Source organism: Simochromis diagramma, unplaced genomic scaffold, assembly GCF_900408965.1.
Source record: "Simochromis diagramma unplaced genomic scaffold, fSimDia1.1 OVJJ01000466.1, whole genome shotgun sequence".
NCBI classification, from domain to species: Eukaryota; Metazoa; Chordata; class Actinopteri; order Cichliformes; family Cichlidae; genus Simochromis; species Simochromis diagramma.
In genome coordinates this window covers 2,426,433-2,444,527 of record NW_024387287.1, presented here as the reverse complement: position 1 = coordinate 2,444,527, position 18,095 = coordinate 2,426,433, and the positions used below count along the sequence as shown (strand labels likewise).

At 43.2% G+C, this 18,095-nt stretch overlaps 1 long non-coding RNA gene across 1 annotated transcript; it reads right to left on the bottom strand.

The window, feature by feature from the left end:
• Positions 1-1,907: 1,907 nt before the first annotated feature.
• Positions 1,908-16,426, bottom strand: LOC120716252. The gene is made up of 4 exons (XR_005691852.1): positions 16,173-16,426; positions 12,921-12,923; positions 10,439-10,444; positions 1,908-1,918 (listed from the first exon to the last, which is right to left on the bottom strand). It is a non-coding gene; the product is annotated as an uncharacterized LOC120716252 (long non-coding RNA).
• Between the last annotated feature and the right edge of the window lie 1,669 nt (positions 16,427-18,095).

Here is an 18,095-nt window from a genome sequence, read left to right as displayed (position 1 = left end):
CACTGAACTGAATCTCCAGTGGCGCTACTTTCTTACTTTCTCCAGTACACTTACTTTTGCTTGTGACACTTGTAAACATTATTCCCCTGTGTATGTCACGAAAGAGGCCATGGGCAGGATTTTTGGTTGAGGTGCCATGTTTCTGGGCCAAACAAAGCGCTAGTGAAAGAGGAGCCAAAGCACATGGATAACACCAGCTATGGTTCGTACTTGCTGTGCGGTCGGTTGTAATGTTAGACCGCACAACACCGGCAAGGGAATAAGCTTGAAAAAGGTTTATCTTTTCATTCTTTCCCCACCTGGAAGCAATATGAGGCCGCTCATGTATCGGATGTTACCAAAAGAAGGCGTCTAGTCTGGATAGCAGCTGTGAGACGAGCTGATATCCAGTTCTCTTCCATCTCCAAATATCTGTTGGTGTGCTCCAGAAATTTTCATTCCGGTAAGCTCTACATATGTTCATATCACTCTTTATCCGGTCTTTAAGTCTGACGTCACTAGCCGTGTTTGGGCTCAAATTCCGCTGCAGGTCCAAAAATCAAACGATCACTGTGGCATCACTGAGAGTTGAAAAACGATCTAAAGTCTTTCATTAAAATGATCAGCGTTCTGCTCTACCAGGTGTAACAATTGAGTTTATCATCCAGGCATCCATGAAAACGAAACAGAATTCATGACATTTAACGGAGTTAGAAATTAGCAGGAAGTTTTGGAAACAAATTCAAACATACACCTCTGCTCTCACTTCCAACATAAATGAAGACAGAAAACTAAACAGCAGTGACGTTTGTAGGGTTACTGAAGTTTGGCTAGCTGGTATATAATGATGTGCTACGTGACCGCTAGCAACACAGCTGTGTGAGCATAATATAAACATGCTAACTTTTTTCCACTTGATGAAAGTTAAAGTGAGGATTCTCGGTGGTCAGGAACAAATGTAATCTTATGGCAGAATGCTGTAAACCAGCGGTCCCCAACCTTTTTTGCGCCACGGACCGGTTTATGCCCGACAATATTTTCACGGACCGGCCTTTAAGGTGTCGCGGATAAATACAGCAAAATAAAACTAGTACCGGTACCGAAAAAAAGAAAATTTATTCATAACACATGTGAAAAGACCAAGGAAAACAGAGTAAACGATAAAAACGATAACAAAATAATGCTGAAAACCAATAAAAACCCTGAAAACTATACATTTCACACCTGAGCCTCAACTCTCGCGGCCCGGTACCAAACGATTCACGGACCGGTATTGGTCCGAGGCCCAGGGGTTGGGGACCGCTGCTGTAAACCGACCAAACTTCAGCCAGGAGAACAACTGAGATAATTCATCCACAAGGATGAATAGGTTAGTCAATCATATACTGCTGCATGGGCTGGGCTGCAGCTACATCGTAAGGTTTTAAAAACTGAGCTTTAAAATGATTAGCGGTAATAAAAGCCAAGGGAGGCCAACAGTGATCACTGACTGTTTTTAGGAGCTTTTTTAGATTAAATAGAATAAAATACAAAACATTAAACATGTTAACAACACAAAAGCCATATTAAATGCAGACTACTTTAGGCCCAGAAGCAGGATTCCTCACGCCACCACTTAAAGACCGGATAGCCTATTAGTTTTATTTTCGATGCACTCTGAGGTCATAGCAAATTAGAACAAACATCCTAATGAGTAATTTTGCAGAACTATGTTCTATTTATAGAGTTGCTAATTATTTGGCATTATTGCAAGAAAACTAGCCTATGAAATGGATAAAACACATCGTGATTGGGTTCCAGCGCTACACAAGGGGCACTCCGAAATCCCTGCTTCAAACATACCACCATGCCAATCAGATTACTTATTTCATGTGAGGGTGAAGAGGTGACCCTTCTGGATAAGATGGTGAAGGTTTGCTGCGTTTTGGTGAACAGTGTGCTAGTAAAACAAGGGAAAAATTAAACTTGCTCTTGTTAAATGTTCTTAAGTCTTGTGCTGTATAAATAGCGGCAATTTTTCAAAAGATACAGTAAATTAATTAGTGTTAGTAGTGGGTGATATCATGTATATGCTGTCATGATTTTGTGTAAACATTTTGTCATTTGTAAACTATAAATGACATGGATTCTACATTGTAACTGATGTGATGTTCTATAAAGTGGTTTTAATAAAAATAAAAAAGGCAAAAATTAGTTTGTTTTTTTATTCAACTTTTGAACAGTGGTACTCAGTCAGTACATATTCAGTAAAGGCAAATTATTTACATGGCAGAGCACTTCAGCCATAAATCTAGACCCCTAGATAAAACATTATGGGTCATTCCCACAACCCACAGCTTTACTGTGTTCCAGCAAAGTATCCAATAGCAGTGACAACTCCTCCACAGTAGCAGGTGGGATTTTTCTTTTTTGAGGACGGCTCCTTTTACCTTTCAATACGGATGATCTGTTTATGTTTTGATCGAGAGCCATTTTTTGGGCAGCAGAAGAGAAGAAGTCTATCTTATGGCCAACCTCTGGCTGTATCTTGTAGTGATGTGTTGGTCGCGAACGAAACGGCTCTTAGAGCCGGGTCTTTGACGTGAACGACGCGAGCCGGCTCCTAATCGCCAGCCGTGTTTTTTCTTTTTTTTCCTTCTCTCACCCTCTCTCTCGCACTTTTTTCCGTTTCACTCCGCATGCGAGCCTTGTGCATTGCGCTGGGAAGAGGGAAGAGTGGCGGTAGTTACACTCGCAGTAGCACAGGAACAGAGCAGGAGGGAGAGAGAGAAAGAGAGCCAGGGACAACAATGTCGTAATCATCCACAACTATTTTCAGTTGCAGATGATAAAGGATTTAGAAAGTTTATTCATGCATATGACAGAGAATGTGCATCTTCTTTTTGTTTTCATATTTTAATTTATATTTAATTGTGTTGTGGTTTTTTAACTCCGCCATTGCCTGGTCCCAAGTCCAGGATGAGAAAGGAGGAGGGTTGGGCGTGTGGCTAGTAACCCCACCTTTTAAAAATAAGCCATGCTACAGAAACTGCAACAACAACAAATACATTCCAACAACTGCCTGGACGGGAAGACTCCTCTTCAGTTGCTCTCATGACGCATGCTGGTGAAAGCCTTCGGGAAGTCTTCTTACGGCCAAGACCAGGATAGGGACCTGGAACATCAGAACCCTGTATGAAAGTGGCAAGTCAGCACAGGTGGCCAGTGAGATGAGAAGATACAGCATCAAGGTTCTCGGACTATGTGAGACCCGATGGAATGGAAGCGGCCAGACCAGACTGTCTTCAGGGGAAACCATAACCTACTCCGGGCACGAGGACGCGGACCACAATCACACCCAAGGAGTTGTGCTACTGTTGGCGCCAGAGGCTACGAGGGTGCTGATGGCATGGGAACCCTTGTGATAGCCAGGTTCAACTCCAAGGGCAGGAAGGATCACCATCATTCAATGCTATTCACCCACTAACGCAGCACAAGCAGAAGAAAAAGAAGATTTTTACAGTTCCTTGCAATCCCTTTTTGACCGGACTCCACGAAGAGACATAAAGATTGTCATGGGCGAATTGAATGCGAAGGTGGGAGGCGACAACATAGACAGAGAACTCATCATGGGCAGACACGGCATAGGCACCTGCAACGAGAACAGAGAGCTGTTCACAGACTTCTGTTGCTTCAATGACCTAGTCATAGGTGGCACCATCTACCCACACAGGAAGATCCATAAGACCACTTGGACTTCACCAGATGGGAATACTGACAACCAGATCGACCACTACACCATCGACCGCAAGTGGAGACGAAGTATGCTGGACGTCAGAGTAAGGCATGGCGCAGATGCAGCCTCACACCATCAGCTGCTAGTGGCAACACTGAAGACCAAGCTGAGATCCATCTGTGACTCTTCAGGAAGACCACACCATAAGTTCAACATACAGTTTTTGAAAGACGTCAAGAAAGCAAAAGAGTTCAACTGGGAAGTCAGGAACAGTTTCGAGGCGTTGGGGGATCTGGTCAAAGAGACAATAGAGAACCACACCTGATTGTCATGGACTGGATCATGAGAAGAACCCACAGAGGGCAGCAACACCGGTATCCAGTGGACCCTCACCAAACAGCTGGAGGACCTGGATTTTGCAGACAACATCAATCTTCTGTCCCATAAGCAGCAACATGCACAGTACAAGCTTACCCGGCTCGCTGAGGAGGCAGAAAAGATCGGCCTGAAGATCAATGTCAGAAAAACGATGGTGATGCGGTTGAACAACCGACAAGAATATCCACTGCAACTACAGGGAGAAGGCTTGGTGGAAACCAACCGCTTTGTCTACCTAGGAAGCATAGTCAACAGCGACGCAGATGAAGACGTTAGGAGCCGGAACAACAAAGCAAGGCTTGCATTCAACACCCTGCGACCCATCCGGAACTCCAAAGCCTTATCTCAGCACAGCAAGATCTGCATCTTCAACAGCAATGTGAAAGCAGTCCTTCTGTTTGGGTCCGAGACGTGGCGGGTGACCAAGACCCCTACCAGCATTTTCATCAACAAGTGCTTGCGACTCATCCTCAACATCAGATGGCCTGAGAAGATCTCAAACACAGACCTGTGGAAGAGAACCAGCCAGTCGGTCAAGACATCAAGAAGAGAAAATGGGGCTGGTTGGCCACACACTTCGAAAACCACTCGACAACGTTGCAAGGCAAGCACTGGACTGGAACCCACAAGGGAAAAGGAAAGTGGGGAGACCCAAACAGACGTGGAGAAGATTTGTCGAGAGCGAAGTGAAGGCCGTCGGAGTGACATGGACCCAGCTAAAGAGAGCAGCCCAGAACAGAGTCCGTTGGCGTGGTGTTGTTGCGGACCTATGCTCCCCCAGGGGTCAACAGGAAAATTGATTGTGTTGTGGTTTGCACTGTTTTGTGTTCTTTCACTTTAAATTTGTTTAAAACGAAAGAGCTGAAAATTTAAATAGTTAAAAGTTGAAATGTGAATAGTTGGTTTTTGTATTATATGATTTATTTATTACATTTTATGTGGAGTGAATAGTATAGTATATTTACGGTGGCTCCTAGAGACAAAGCACTTACAAACTTCAAAACACGTACGAACTCTGAAGCACGTACAAAACCTGAAGCACATACAAATTCCAAAACACGTAAAAAGTCCATAGCACGTACAAACGCCAAAGCACGTACAAACTCCAAAACACGTAAAAACTCAGAAACACGTAAAAACTCAGAAGTACATAAAAACTCAGAAGAACGTAAAAACTCCAAAAAACGTACAAAAGACAAAAGAAGTGCTCCAGAATGCTACACGCAGTGTTGAGCTTTTGTTACTTAGTGGCTACACAAGCCAGCAAGTACCAACGACTGGATTTGGTGTGTGGTAGTAACAGGTAAATTAACATTTTTTTAAATTATTTGATTATATACATGTGCTTGTGTATAAATACACAAACAATACGCATATGCTTTCAATTGTGTAATTTAAGTGATCTAGGTAGCTCTGTTTTGGAAGTTCAGTTAACGCTAGAAATGTGTTTTAGAGTTTGTACGTGCTTTGTAATTTTTACGTGCTTTTTGGAGTTTGTACGTGTTTTGTCTCTAGGGGCCACCGCATAAATTTATATATAAACATATATAAATAAAACTACTTTTTTTACATTAGTAATTCCTTTTGTGCATAATTTTATATTATTGTTAATAATAAATTAATTAAAGCAACAAAACAACCTGAAGAGCCGGTTCAAAGCCGAAAGAGCCGGCTCTTTTTAGTGAGCCAAGCTGAAAGAGCTGGTTCTCTAAAAAGAGACGGAAATCCCATCACTAGTATCTTGGTCATGTTACCAGGCAAAACCCAGTATGCAGGTTCATCTGTCACAGTCCTTGTGCCACGGATCCGCACTGTTGCTTCTACTTTAACCCTTGTATGGTGTTCGGGTCTGTGAGACCCGTTTTCAGTTTTTCTCAAAAGAAAAATGAAACAATTAATTATTTTTTCAACCTGAAATTCATTGGCTTTGGCTTATTTTCTGTGAAGAACATAAATCCGGACTAATTTTCAATGACCTCATACTGTACCTCCCCCCACGCATTTACATTACATACAAGGTGTTCGGGTCCACTGGACCCAGGTCTAATAAAAGTGTTGAAAGTGTAGGTCCTGTGTTCCCATACTCTGTCCTCCTTTCTGGTGCTGCTGATAGTGTTTTCTTCCCCTCCTGCTCTCGCACAAAGTTGCAACATTGTTGAAAATTCAACTATCAACACCGTCTGCTCTTACATTCCCGCACATTTTACCCTCTTTCTTGAGGGATCCAAATTTTATTTTCTCATACCCTGTCCCTCCTGCAAATTAGGGGCATAATACTATAAATAAGACTTTGCCAGTGTGGTTCTTTATCACAACTGATCAAGATGGCAAAAGATTATCTGCTGCGAGGGCCATCCAATTGATTTTGGAAGAGAGAGGAGCTTTGGATGATGATGTTGACAAAGAGGTTTCAGAATATTTCACATTTCTGAAAATTCAGAGTCTGACAGTGACTTTGAAGAAGAGGATGAGGTTGAGCACCGTTTAGTAACAAAACGAAGACGAATACCCCATCAGCAGCCAGCTCCAGGACCAGAACAAGCCCACCAGACAGCAAGTGAAGAAATATGGATGTCAATAACTGGTGAAATTGAATGGTCTTCTTGCCCAAGAAATGAGCCACCCTACAGAGCTGTTACTGTGATAAGCCAGGGCCAACACGGCTGACAGTTACTCATGTGCAGGAAATCAAGTCTTCATTGAGCTTTTCATCACAGATTCCATCCAGAAAATGATTCTGGTCTGGTTTGCAGACCGATACCGATTGCAGCACGATCAAGCACGATACCGATTTGCAGACCGATACCGATACGTAATATCGGATCGGTCCATCTCTAGTTTGCAGTAATCTAGAATGAAGGTGTGTTTTTGGAGAGAGGTGGAAGGAGATGGACCAAATTGATCTACAGGCCTACTTTGGGGTTCTTATCCTTGCAGGAGTTTTCAGGTCCAAAGGGGAATCCACAGAATCTTGTGGGATGCAGAAACCGGCACGAACCTTTCCGTGCATCAATGTCTCTGGAAAACTTCAACAAAATTTCCAGGATTATCCGTTTTGATAATCGAGATGACAGACCAGCTCGACGGCAGAGAGACAAGCTAGCTGCCATCAGGACAGTGTGGGATAAGTGGGTGCACCACCTCCCCCTGTTTTACAACCCTGGGCCTAATGTCACCATTGATGAGCAGCTGATGTCATTTAGTTGTGAAACATATTGCTTCACGTGTAAATGTGTTGCGTCTTTCCACTCACTTCACTTGATTATAACTGATTTATTTTTTTATAACATTTTATAAAAAAAAACAAAAAACGAGAAGCACATTAATTCATAAATGTGATCTAACAAAGGTAAAGGGAAAAAATTAACCATATTTGCTGTTCATATGGCTTGTAATTGGGATGAAGTAAACATCTGTTGAGTAATTTAACATAAAATTGTTTGATAGAGTTAATTTGGAAAGCCAAAACTCTAGCGGGTCCATCAGACCCATGAACACTGGCTGAGTAACAAAAATATGAACACCACACAGGGTTAAAGTCGAACTTTGTGCTTTCTCCATCTTGAAAGTGATTACATCCTTGCATTACATACTTTAGGTTCATTTTCTGCAGGCAGGTTTCTGAAAGACAACAGGCAGATTTGGAATATAACATGCAGCGTTCTATAGATGGATAAATAAAAAAAATGAAAAATTACATGTATGTGCTAACTTTCTAAACACTTTGTTACATTTATGATAAATGGATTAAAAAGTAGATAAAACACATTTATGTCGGCCTTGGCTCATTAAAGTCCTTGTCTTTAAATTAACTTTGTTTGTTTCAGGTACTGGACTCTCAAAGACTGAATGAACCAGCATTGCAGCCATGGGTCATTGTGAGCATCACAGGGAAGGTTGAAGCTGCCCACTGCACCTATATGGCTGGAGTCATGGAGACCTGCACCCATGTCGCTGCTCTTCTGTTTAAGTGACAAATATGGACACGTAATATAGGATATAGGAGATTCTGCAGGTCATTAATCAATGTATAAAACTAAAATAAAATGTATTTTTAGTGACATAGGACACAAATGTGGAAGCAAGATATATAGTTAGGATTATTTATAATAAATATGAATAAATAATTGCAATTTCTTTAACCATTGAGAATAACTAAATCCTTTAGGACAATGTCACATCAGTGCACTGAACTCACTATGGCTACGTTCACACTGCATGTCTTAATGCTCAATTCTGATTTTTGATCAAATCCAATTTTTTTGTCTGCTTGTTCACACTACAAATAAAATGTGACAGAAAACGCGCTCCTGTGTGAACCCTCAAAGCGGCCTGCATGCGCACAAGCAGACGTCACACACAACACGCTCTGTTCAGACCCAGACCAAACAGTATTGTTTGACTGATGGACCTTAATATAAAGACTTGCTTTGGACTTTACGTCCCCCAGTTTTGCTTTAAGTTATTTTGTTATTTACATATTGCCTAATAATTAACCTTATTGCCCTGTTAGAGAGTCGAGCGGGGGTTCAAAGGATAGTTGCAGATTTCTGTCAGAATCTGCAGATTATACAGTATAAATAAAATGTTCACGTTGCCTTCCCAACAATTTCACTAACATCTACATCTACTTCTCCGGTGCTGATAATTGGCGTCTGTTTTGTGTCAGTGACGTAAAAGACGGATTTAATGCGACATGACCATTCAAACAGCAGTCGCTTTCTAAAACATCAGATATGTATCGGATTCAGTACCACATACGAAAGTGACCCAGATCGGATTTGTGCTGTCAGGAGAAAATTGTATATAGTGTGATCAGCTTCATGAAATGTGTTCTTTTATTGATCATTAAGCAAATGTCTACGTGACTTTTGACATGAACTCTTGTGTGATAAACAACTAACAGCTTCCTCTTTCTGTAAGAACATGCAGACTTAGAAAAGGGGAGCTTCAGCTCTGAGTTCTTAGAATAACTCTGTTATCTTTGTGCACACAGACACAAGCTTGTATAAATAAAGAACGCAGACGGTGATACAGCGCGAGTCCGTGAGTGCCTCCTGCAAGGAAGAGTGCTCTGTGACCGTCCTCGCGAGTAAAAGACAACTGAAGTGTTTGTGTTTTCTAACTCAGGTGTCTCAGCTGAAGAACTGCGGGGTGATTTCTAGAAATCCCCTGTCATGTGCTTTTCACACTGTCATACCATGATCGGATATGGGTCACATAGGGTCAAAAAAGTCGGATTTGATGCGCTTTCGTGTGCAGTGTGAACGTAGCAGAGCCTCCACATGTTCTCACTGTAATTTGTCCCTCATGAATGAATTTATGCCTGCACCAATTTGAATGTTCGGGGGAAAAACGTATTTTACTCGCGGTACTCGAGCTGACTTACCTTTGTTTGAATGACGACGTACTCACAAATCTTCTACCCAATCTTTGGTGAATTGGATGTGTCCCTCCAGAGATTTATAATTGCAAAACTGGTTCACCTTTTACGCGCTGACTCCACAGACAAGGTACGAAAATATATCAGGCTACATCAATAGTGGAAGGTCTTCAGGGTTTCTATTCCACTGCTTTATTTCATGTGGATCCACATTTCCAATGCACGCTATTTTCTGCAAGTACCATCTCTTTGCATCCAGACGCAATCCGTCTCTGTACCGTCCTTTTTCTTTTAAACTGCTTTTAAGCATGTTTCTCGCAACCGTCCTTCCAACACAGTGTGTTTGTTTTGATTCGTGGCCCCTATATATGGCGCCGTGCTCCCACAATACATTACGTCAACTCCAAAGCCCTATCGTTGAGTCACTTCCGGTATTTCAGACAATCCCTTTCCGTCAAGAGCCACTTGTTAATTTGTTGCGGACTTGTTAATTTGTTGTGGACTTGTTAAAGTGTTTTCTGAAATGTTACTTTTTTGTCAATTTTTTTATTTGTTTTTTTTTTTAATGTAAAAGTGTTTTCGGAAATGTTATTTTGTTGTCAATTTTTTTATTTGTTTTTTTTTTTTATGTAAAAGTGTTTTCGGAAATGTTATTTTGTTGTTGATGTTGTAAATGTCATTTGCACCTCCCAGCCACCGTAGAAATTTAACCAGAGTGAGAAAACACATATACATAGCCACAATTTGATTCCAGCCAGTTGATATTTCACATTTGCACTGCAAATCTTGACCTAAATTACAAGTCAGTTTTTCTGACAGTTACTTTAACTTTAAATAAGAAAACACCCGATGCCACTACAGACACAAGTCGTAACTATGGCTAAATGCAAAGGTTTTGACCCAGCATATATAACTTGCTGAAGCTGACTAGGTGGTAATATGAGCTTTTTATATTAAGTGCTGCTAGTTTTGTCCAAGCATACACCTGACTGTAGCCAAAGTAAGATATTTAAGATATTTTTCATACTTTCCTTAGCCTTTCTGACTTGCAGTCATGCACTTTTTGTACATATACTCTGCTCAGAACAAGTACAGGAATAATTAGAAAACATTTCAGATCTCAATGAGAAAACAATCATGCTGAATATCCTAGCTGTCTATTTTCGTTTCAAATTATGAAAATGATTCATTAAACGTTTGTCGTTGTTACAGTAAAATATATAAGTTTTTTCTACTTTGGATTTTTAAGCAAGCACTTGATGACAATGGGAAGGAAAAACTCCCTTTTAACAGAAAGGAGCAAGTCTCTGGTAAGGGCAGGCATTTGACTCAACCAGCTGGGGGTAACGAAGAGTGATAGAATAAAAGAATAAGCACCACAGTCATATTAACTGTCAGAATTCTTGGACGAGGATGAGGAGTAGTGATAATCTTGTACTCGAAATTAATAATCAACCATAGAACCAGACAGAGTTTTAGCTCATTTCAAAGCCTGACTCTTAGCCTTGTCCACCTTAATTGGAAAACTAAAAAAAACAATTTTATTTGTCATTATTGTCTCACAATCTTTGATAGGAATATTGTTTTGGTTTTGTTAGCTTTTATTTTAAAGTCCACTAACCAGTCTCGCTTTTGAGCTCAACTTCCTGAAGGCCAGATTCATGGAGTGTTTGCATGTCCATAGGCTAATTATGTTCATCTGAAGGGAATTCCCTAATTGTCCACCTTCAATGGGGTAAACCATTGAGGGTTTGAGAGCTGAGGGTGGGAGAGGACTGAATGTTTACTTTGATTTTATTTAGTTTGTTTGTATATTATTTAATTGCCATTAGTTTTGTAGTCAGATTTATGTGTAGTGTATTAAAATGACAGCAGTATTTCACTGTATATGCTTATTTGTAGGTGGAGTGTTGAGGCGGATCTCTTAATTTTGTTGGTGGCATGGTCTGTGTCTATTTAAGGAAGATTTAAGTTTGATAAGGGGATTTGACAAGGTTGACATAAGCTGTGGCTAACGTTAAGATGTACCACTGGTGAGATTGTTGAACCTTTTTCTACTTAAAAGAATTATATTCAGAGCCCTGAAAAACTGCTGAAGTCTGTTGATGCCTTTTTTCCATCATCTGTTCCCTTTCATGACCACCAGTATTCCATCCTGTCTGAGGGTTTATTAACAACGGACCTCTACAACATCTAACAATTCATCATTGATTGAAGAAAATAAGAAAAACGCTTGGTTTATTTACAGCACTGTAGCCAAGCTGTCAAAGAGTCAGAGCCTGGTTAGCCAAGCATTCTTTTAAACTTTTCTAGTAATGACTTCATGATTTTTTTTTAATGAAATTTTAACCAGAGGAAAAGAGAAGAAAATTATTCATAACTAACAAAAGTTGATTCTGTTCATCTGGACGTAGCGTTCTCAGTGGGAGAAACATTTTGTCACTCATCCAAGTCACTTCTTCAGTCTCAGCTGACTGCAGGTTTCCCCAGTCTTACAAACAGTACATTTGCATAATGACTGAAACCAGCCCACTGAAGGAACAATGGGCTGGGAGGTCACCTTCATCAAAATTATGCAAATTCTCATGACCATTGATCAACAACCACTGATCAAGGCCCACTGATCAATGGCTATGAGTACCACTCACAGAGAGTTGGGGAATGGTTGCAATCACAGCATTGCAAAATGGGGAAGGATTTACCCTTAGTCCTCCTCGATTCAGAGATGGTCGTTCCCTTTTCATGTAAATGGCCTCCTTGACTCCGCGTTCAAACCAGCGTTCCTCCCTGTCCAGGATGTGTATGTCCTCATCAGAGTGTCCACTGGCCTGTATATGTAAATTCACTATCTTGGCCCATGTCCTCATTTTAGGTTTGACAGCGTTTTAGTAGGTAAAGGAGAATGCTTGGAAATGAATTGAGCTTCGATAGGGGGAAGGCCTCGAAGGGGACTGGCAACAGCTACCGGGCCTTGCAGATCCCCATGTAATAAATAGGAGTGAAGAACTTAAAGAATTGAGAACAAGGAGGGAAGGAGGGTGGGGCACATAAACAAGAATGAGCAGCTTGCAGAACTGGGGGAACCTATATAGATAACAACAGGAAGGAGCGTGTTTGGAGGCGTAGTCCCGCTCCTGAAATTCCGATATGTAATCTCCAATTCACTAGCTGGGCCCACGTCCTCATTTTAGGTTTGACAGCGTTTTAGTAGGTAAAGGTGAATGCCTGGACATGAATTGAGCTGCGGTTTGGGGAAGGCCTCGAAGGGGACTGGCGACGGTTCCCGGGCATGGCAGATCCCCTAAGAAGGCATCCCCTAAAAGCAGTGATAACAGTGCAATACGAAGATCGAAGACGTCAGCGGAATAATTTGATTTTTGATTCGACATATTTATACAGCACCAAGCCACAGTGACAGACGCTTCGAGACCCTACAATGATGTCTTGAGGAAACAATCATATGACCCCCTATGAGTAAGCACTTTGGAGACAGTGGGAAGGAAAACCTCCCTTTTAACAGGAAGAAGCCTACAGCAGAACCAGGCTCAGGGAGGGGCAGCCATCTGCCACGACCAGCTGGGGAGAGAGAAGGAGAACGGCACAAAGACAAGCATAGGGAGAGCGAACTTAGCTCTGTGGTGTGGCATGGATGAACTCAGACAATTAGGAAGGAATGGCAGGAGAAGGAAATTGCGAACAACGGAAGTCTTAATAGAGGGGAACCCTCAATTGGGTAGCAACATGGCTCGACTTTGAGCTGAAGCTCTGACAGAGAAGAATGCTGGATTTGAGATTTGAGGTAGGTCTTGGCAGCTCGAAAAGCTTGTGTGAGCTTTTTTTTGAGTAGAAGATGAAGAGGGCTGCTTAGCTGGTTAATGACTTCAGACAAGGTAGCGATAACGACTGAGCGGATTTCTGAATGAACAGAAGTGACAGCAGCAGCTTGGGAAGAGTTGATGAATTGAAAGACTGATTAGAGGAAAATAATCTCTATAATAATAACCCCCAAAAATTGTCCAAGAGCATAGTGTGAGCCCACTGGACTTTGTGGGAGATGATAAGCCGTTTAGACGCGTTTCGACTTAGAGAGCCGTCTTGAATGATTGTGTCGAGGGTGGATGCCTGATGATGCTAGTGAAAGCACATGAGAAGTGAAGGGACGCAATGAAGAATTATGCACATGGCGAAGTTTGGATGCCTTAAAAGGAGCGATAGAGGACAGAACCTGGCATCCCAGTGCCACGAAGGTTCGCCAGTGCTTTGCGAAGTCAGGCAAGATGGCAGCGAAACTGGCATCTCGGTGCTGGAGCAGTTTGCTGCTACATCTTGTGGAAGACTGGACGAAACAGAAATTGGCATTCTGGAGAGAGGATTTTTTTTTTTGCTCAAGTGATTGATGGCAGAAGCTGCCAATCCAGTACCAGAAGGGTAAGCTGCTTAGGGAATGGAACCTGGCATCTCGGGGCAAAGAGCTTTTTCTGCATTGCAAATGGGGAATAGAGACGTGGAACCTGCCATTTTGGGGCCGAAAGGAACGTCTGCTGCTTAGCATGTGAGGGGTAGATGCAGAGAAGCTGGCATCCCAGCGGTAGAAGGATTCACTGCTGCGTTGCTGTGATAAATGCAGAGAAACTGGCAACTCTATATTAGAAAGTGTGCTGCTGTATTTGCGAATGAGGGATAAAGAAGAACCAGGCATCTCGGTGCCAAGCTTGATGTTGCATTCGTAAAGGAGGGACAGAGGAAGAGAAGCTGGCATCCCGGTGCCAGTGGGGTTTACTACTGCTTTGCAATAATGGATGCAGAGAAACTGGCAACGTGGTGGAAGAAGTTTGCTGCTGCGATTAAGAATGATGGATATAGAAAGAGCCAGGTAGAAGGATTCTCTGCTGCTTTAGCCATGATGAATGGACAGGAACTGGCAACTCAGGGGTAAGAAGCTTGTCGCTATGATTTGCACATGGCAGATATGGCAAGAACCTGACACCATGGTGCTAGAAGGGTTTGTGGTGGAAGAAGTTTGCTGCTGCGATTAAGAATGATGGATATAGAAAGAACCAGGTAGAAGGATTCTCTGCTGCTTTAGCCATGATGAATGGACAGGAACTGGCAACTCAGGGGTAAGAAGCTTGTCGCTATGATTTGCACATGGCAGATATGGCAAGAACCTGACACCATGGTGCTAGAAGGGTTTGTGGTGGAAGAAGTTTGCTGCTGCGATTAAGAATGATGGATATAGAAAGAACCAGGTAGAAGGATTCTCTGCTGCTTTAGCCATGATGAATGGACAGGAACTGGCAACTCAGGGGTAAGAAGCTTGTCGCTATGATTTGCACATGGCAGATATGGCAAGAACCTGACACCATGGTGCTAGAAGGGTTTGCTGCTGCTTGCAATTATAGATGCAGAGAAACTGGCAGTTCAGTAGTAGGGAAGCTAGATGCTGCATGCAAATGAGGGATGAAGGAAAACCTGGCAACCTGGTGCTTTTTTGTTTATTTATTTATTTTGTCTATGCAGAGAACTGCCAACCTGATGGTAGAAAAGCTGCTGCTGCTTTTGCGAATGAGGGATAAAGGAACCCGGCAACTCAGGTTTGCTGCAGAGTTTAGCCGAGGAGGCGTGAGAGGCTGGAAACCTGGCAACTCGGTGCCAAGGTTTTCGGCAGAATTTTGTGAAGGAGGGATAGGTGGCTGAGAACCTGGCGACCTGGTGCCAACGTTTGCTGTGGAGTTTAGCAGAGGAGGGATGAGTAGCCGAGAACCTGGCAACTCGGTGCCGATGTTTGCTGCGGCGCTTAGTAGATGAGAGATTTGCAATCTAGCAACTCTGTGCCCCCTTTTCCCCCCTTACTGGAAGTCCCAGGCTTCTACCTTTCTACCTTTAAAACCCGCCACCAGCCAAATGGCTGGTAGGCGTTTAGCTAGGCTTTAGCTTCAGCCAAGTGGAAGCTAAATTGGCTAGTCATTCATATGTAAATTAGGTTGTTACCTGAGAATTCTGGAGGGGAGTGGGGGTGTGTGAAGGATTGCTAATTTCTAACTGCCAACTGCCTCTTTGTTTGCCTGGGGGGGGGGGGGGGAGCTGCTAAAAGCGGTGAACTTCCTTTTGTGTTCGTCTTGATGCATTCTCAATCATCCAGGAAAATAAATCTCCAAAAGTCACCAACTTGGAGTGGTTAGTTATCTGAGCCACAAGGCTACAGTCAGTTTGCCATCTTAGGGAGAAATCAACAGACATGGGTGTATTTCCTTTGTTGCTGAGATTTATTGATAAAAACAGTACAAAAAAACCCCAACCATTTGTACACATATTTACGAATAATAATAAAAAGTGAGTGAGTACATTTCAACATTTTCAGCAATCACTCACAATCCTGGCACTGCCATGGTATCTGTAGTCTGCATTTACCACATGTGTATCTGTAGCAGTGAATACATCGCACAGTGGCATGATTGTTCTTGCATTTGTGTTTGACCTGACACATGGCTCTTTTTCCAGGGCTAGGTGTGGAGGGTTGTGTCCGAAGCAACTGTTCTTTTCTTGCCTTCTTCCCAGCAATGATGAAGTCCACCCGTCTTTCCTTTGTCCCAGTGCATGCTTGATACAGCACATGTGCATTCAGTGCTGCCATGTCAATCATAATTATCAAAGACCAGTGGTCTGATTGATACCACAATGGACCACTGATCAATGGTCCACTGGACCACAATGGACCACTGATCAATTATGATCAAGGATATATATATGATACAATCTCACTGCACTTAGCCTAATCCTTCATTGCCCTGAAGAATTCTGTGGTGTACGAACCTCCTCTCCAAGGAAGCAGGACGGATTGTAGGGTAGCAAACATAGTCGGGAATCAAAGCACCACCCAAGATTTCTTACTTTTTTTGACAATATTTGCTGTTTGTGGGACACACTACTAAAAATATAAAAAGCATACAGTACTTAATTGAGATGGAACATTTTAACAACAAAAGTATAGATAACCCCTACCCCCCTCCCAAAATGGTTTGTTCTCCCCTGCTCTGGCTCTAGCGCCGTTGCTGCCAGAGCGATAGTGGCTGAGACGCAGCAGAGTGGAGGTGTGGGTGCCTGGCTTAAAACATTCCAGAAGGTAATGATTGTCCAGCCACTGGTAGGATTTCTGGATATCAGCCACCTCCTCTATCTGCCGGTGGTACATACCATGCAGGGGCCTGTCCTTCCATGATTGTTCCTCGTCTCCCTCCTCTTTCTTGGGTTTCTGCTGCCTGAGGTATTCACTGAGCACAGTTGGGGCCATCTTCCCAATGTATTCTTGGATGTTTGTTGTCTCATCCTGGACTGTGGTGCTGACACTCACCAGTCCCCGGCCCCCCTTCCTTCCGCTTAGCGTACAGCCTCAGGGTGCTGGACTTGTGGTGAAACCCTCCATGCATGGTAAGGAGCTTTCTTGCCTTTATGTCAGTGGCTTCTATCTCCTCCTTTGGCCAGCCTATTACCCCAGCAGGGTACCTGATCACGGGCAGGGCGTAGGTGTTGATGGCCCGGATCTTGTTCTTACCATTCAGCTGACTCCTCAGGACTTGCCTGACCCTCTGCAGGTACTTGGTGGTTGCAGCCTTTCTAGCGGCCTCTTCATGGTTCCCATTCGCCTGCGGGATCCCCAGGTACTTGTAACTGTCCTCTATGTCTCCAGTGTTACCTTCTGGTAGTTCAATCCCCTCAGTTCTGACTACCTTCCCTCTCTTTGTTACCATTCGACTACACTTCTCCAGTCCGAACGACATTCCAATGTCATTGCTGTATAGCCTGGTAGTGTGGATCAGTGAATCAATGTCTCGTTCACTCTTGGCATACAGCTTGATGTCATCCATGTACAGGAGGTGGCTGACAACTGCTCCATTCCGTAGTCGGTATCCGTAGCCAGTCTTGTTAATGATCTCACTGAGGGGGTTCAGGCCTATGCAGAACAGCAGTGGGGACAGAGCATCTCCTTGGTAGATCCCGCACTTGATGGTGACTTGTGCTATGGGCTTGGAGTTGGCCTCTGGTGTTGTACGCCACATCCCCATTGAGTTCCTGATGAAGGCTCTTAGAGTCCTGTTGATCTTGTACAATTCTAGGCATTCCAGTATCCAGCTGTGGGGCATTGAGTCATAGGCCTTTTTGTAATCAATCCAGGCAGTGCACAGGTTGGTCAGTCTGGTCTTGCAGTCTCGGCTGACTGTTCTGTCTACCAGTAGCTGGTGTTTTGCGGCTCTGGTATTCTTGCCAATCCCTTTCCGTGCCCCACTCATGTATTGACCCATGTGCCTGTTCATCTTAGCCGATATGATGCCTGACTGTCACGACGTACAAGGTGGACTCACGCGTAGGACTCCGGGGATGATGTACACAAGAGAATTTATTACAGAACAATGTCCAATGAGTGTATATACACAGATACGGGGCAGTGCTATTTACAAGGGTGCGGGGCAGTGCTATGTACAAAAGGTGAGGGGGGCAGGGGTCCGGGGAAAATCCAGGGGAACACGCTCGTTTCTCTCCACACAATCCAGACACGAATCCACTCGCACACCAGGAAAACAGTCCAGGGAATCTGTACACAAAGAGACGCTTGTTAAATGCTAAACACACACTGCATGGGAA